This window comes from Lacerta agilis, chromosome 3, assembly GCF_009819535.1.
Source record: "Lacerta agilis isolate rLacAgi1 chromosome 3, rLacAgi1.pri, whole genome shotgun sequence".
Lineage (NCBI taxonomy): Eukaryota > Metazoa > Chordata > Lepidosauria > Squamata > Lacertidae > Lacerta > Lacerta agilis.
In genome coordinates this window covers 49,028,315-49,032,404 of record NC_046314.1, presented here as the reverse complement: position 1 = coordinate 49,032,404, position 4,090 = coordinate 49,028,315, and positions in this window count along the sequence as shown.

The following is a 4,090-nucleotide window of genomic DNA, read 5'->3' as shown; positions in this document are numbered from 1 at the left end:
TTAGATTGTTTTCATTTCAAATTTTAATCCGCCAGCTCATGCAACATTTAGCTTAGTGTGATGTGCAGAGAATATCACACAAGCAGAGATGTTAACTATGGTTGTATATTGGCTCCCTTGGACTGCACTGTTAATATTTCTTCAACTTTTAATAACTGGGATAACTACGGTATGTAACTTGAAAGAATGCAAGGTCTTTCTCAATGGCAGCTGGTGTGATGAAACAGTTCTGGCTTACGCACATGAAAGTTTTATTTTCACATGCCCAAGGGGTCTAACAGGTATTTTGGTGACTTTAAGGAACTATTGTGAAAAGAACCAGATCTCCACCAGAATGTTGGAGTTTCAGAGCTGAGAAGTTCCTATCTCTTGCGCTTAATCGCCTCACAGCTCTGCATAAAAGCACACCAAACAAGGCCTTGGGGATATTTTATTGATTTGCAAGCAACTGTGGACTTGATCAGTGTTGGGGTTGCTTTGCATTTCTTTTTTGCACTTGAGGGGAAGAAAAGGGTCAAATTAAAAGTTAATAAAAGTTTGCAGTATTATGTATCTTGGCATGTTCATAAAATACTCCTACTTTTAAATGTAGTAAAAAAAACTATAATGAGCCATGGACTGTGAATTTGACAAGTAGTGTCATCATAGGCCAATGAGAACTGGGCACATCATGTAGCAGAAGAAACTATTGCAGGTGTTGTTTGTTAAGGAAAGGTGGATTTTGATCATGCTACATGTGTTAATTGGCTTTACCAGTTGGATAGCATTGGTTGCCAGTTGAACTGAGTACTTATAACACGGCGTTCTATATTCAGTTGCATGATATCTTCAGATGCATAGACTCCATGTGTCTATTGCAGTGTACAGACAATCTGGGACTTAAGTCCACCACACTGGCCCTGACAGCCATCCAACTCCAATGCAGCAGTGAAGCTGGAACTAACCAAAGGGTAGACTATCATATCAATATTGCCTAAAGAACATTTATGTTAAATGTATGGCCCTTAGCAGCTGTAATTTCCCAGCATGCTGGAGCTTCAGCGAACATCTCATCTCTCCCTCCCACTGTTCTTTCATGTCCCTCACACACAGCTGTTTGCCAACACACCCTCTCTGTCACTCACTCTCACACCACTAAACATCCCTTTCAACTCTCCTTCCACTTAACCTTCTCTCAGAGCAGGTTCATATTGAACATGTGTGAGGGACACCCTTCTGAAATCCCATTGACTAACACTGGCCACAGAAATGCCTTTAAAAACAAAAACAAACCAAAACTGCAAGCATGTTAAACAATTCATGAGTAAAGGCACATGCTTGTTGTGTTTGACCCAACACGGCAAATCATTTCCCAAAAGATGCTGAACAAATGGAGAAATAGTTACAGGTAGGTAGTCGTGTTGGTCTGCCGTAGTCAAAACAAAATAAAAAATAAAAACATTCCTTCCAGTAGCACCTTAGAGACCAACTAAGTTTGTAATTAGTATGAGTTTTCATGTGCATTCACACAAGTGTGCATGCACACGAAAGCTCATACCAAGAACAAACTTAGTTGGTCTCCAAGGTGCTACTGGAAGAAATGGAGAAATATTTTCCTAAAAATCATCCTAGTAAAACCCATGGAAGAAAAATGCATGCCATCTTTCAACTTGTCAAACATTTAATTCATTTAAAAGAAGGCCTTTATTATTTCTACCCCAGAGGTGGCACGGACCATCCTCAAATCTACATCTCTTACACAGCCAAGTTTCAGATCAGTCTGTTGATCACTCCTCTCAGTTTCTCTTTATAATGATGGAATGTGATTCAGTTGACTCATCCCTAAATAATATGGGGCTGCAATAGTGGCCCTATAATAACTGCTAATCCTTTCCCTTTGATGTTGTATAGGGTCCCTGAATATAAAATGAAGCCCATCCTTCCATTCCCCATACCCCAGGAATGTGCTTTTGCTATTATTTCTACAAGTGAGTCAAAAACAAGCAAAGTCTGGGAAATTTAGTCACTAGAGGACTGTAGGTCACAGCCTGTTATGTACATCCAGCATCTGATAAGTGGAAAGGGAAAATATATATACTTCTTCCTTGTTAAACAAGTGACTCAACCTAGAAGCCATATGACTCTTTTTCACAATTACCATGATTTATAGCAGTGCAAAATTATAGGTTAGGTTTATTCTGAAGGGTGGATTGTTTCAAAACCATTCACGATGATGACACTAATCCATCTTTACCTGCTCAACAATAAATGGTCACATGAGACAATGTTATATGAAGACTCTTGTTCAGCTTCACAATGTGCTTTCAAGGCAACATGAACTCCTGCTGGGAAATTAATGAGTCTCCACTCAATAGCACTTTCCACCCTTTGATTCTGGCTGTGTGTTAGTAAAACCTCATTTCCTTGTTTTGTAAAATCTTTGTAATAAATCCAGCTGTGATTTTGGCCTGCTTTGTGTATGATGGTTAGTTTTACCAAAGAAGTTTGTTTTAAAAAAGTAATTCGTTCCAGTTCTGGTTCACCCCTCTGCAAAAGGCACCTAATTCCATTCCAGCTCAATTCACAACCCAGTCCTCAGCATTTTCTTGTTCCAGCCTTCAGAATTTTACAAGCTACTCTGCTAAAGTATAAACTATACTTAAGACCAAAAAAATATCAAAACCCGTGCACACAGCAGAATGTGGCCTGTTTGTTTCATTTATTTCCCCCAACTATGATTTTTAAACCTAAATGGCAGCATGGTGGCCTTAGCCCCCCCTCCCCCACTTGAAATGGCAATGTGTATTACAACTTCACTTACTTCAAAATGTGGGGAGCCAGCTCTGCTGCACTTTGGAGGTCCTCCTGCTCATGATGGCGCAGAATAGGGCCCTGGACTTTTGCCACAAAGACTCTGCTTGACAGCACAACTGCTTCTTACTGGGAAGCAGAGGGTGCAGACTGTTAGTGGATGCACTGTATGTCTCACAGACTTTATAGCAGAGGCAAGGAGGGTGTGTGCCTTCCTTCTGCTCCGCAGTCCCAGGGCATCGCTTAGACCAGAGACAGCCAATGTGGTGCCCTTCAGATGTTGCTGGACTGCAACTGCCAGCGCCTCTAGCCCATTGGCTGTGTTGGCTGGGGCTGATGATGGGAGTCAGGAATCCAGCAACATCTGGAGTGCATCACATTGATTGCCGCTTGCCTTAGCCTTAAACAGATGCATTTCTGCAGAGGCCAGAATGTAAAGAAATTGAGTTAAAGACTGACCTAGCAATTCAGTCTCATGTAGTCAGGGCTCCAAGATTTAGTATTACAAGGAAACTTAAGTGGGTTTTCGGGTGCTCCAGGTGTGAAGCAGCCCTTAATGATTTCCTCCACAATGTTGTACTGTATTGAAAGTGTCCAACACCTTAAAGGGGAGGGAGTGCATAGGAGGCATATATGTTCTCCATATATGAACATTAGAATTGCCCTGCTGGTTCAAACAGAAGGCCCATCTGAGAGCCAGTGTGGTGTAGCGGTTATGTGTCAGACAAAGAACTGGGAGACCAGAGTTCGAATCTACACTCAGCCATGAAGCATTCAGGGGAACCTTGGCCAAATCACTGCCTCCCAGCCTAACCTACCTCACAGGGTTGTTCTGAGGAGAAAAACGCGCGGGGTGGCGGGTAGAAAACGATGGACGCCACCTTGAGCTTGCAGGAAAAGTGGGGTGCGAATGTGAAAGCAAATAAATAAAAATAATCTAGCCCAGCATACTTGTTCTCACAGTGGGCAACCATACGCCCCGACTGGAAGCCCACAAAAGGCGAACGGTCACAAGAACAAAACCACCATGTCCTAGGAAATTTGGCCAGGGAATCCGACTTTAAACGGGGCTGGTGGAACTTTAAGCGCGCTGAAAGGGCTCAGGTGTACCCTGGCGCTGCTAAAGGAGCCGAGGTGCACCCGGCGGGGGCGGAAGGGGCAGGGGCCTGGAGGGAGGCAGGCAGGGAGAGAAGCCTGCGCACCGTGGTGGGCGGCGGGAAAAGAGCGCGCGCGGCCGGCGGAGCTGACCCCCCTGGCGCCAGGGGAGGGGTTATAGCGCGGCCCTTCACCGGCCTGAAGG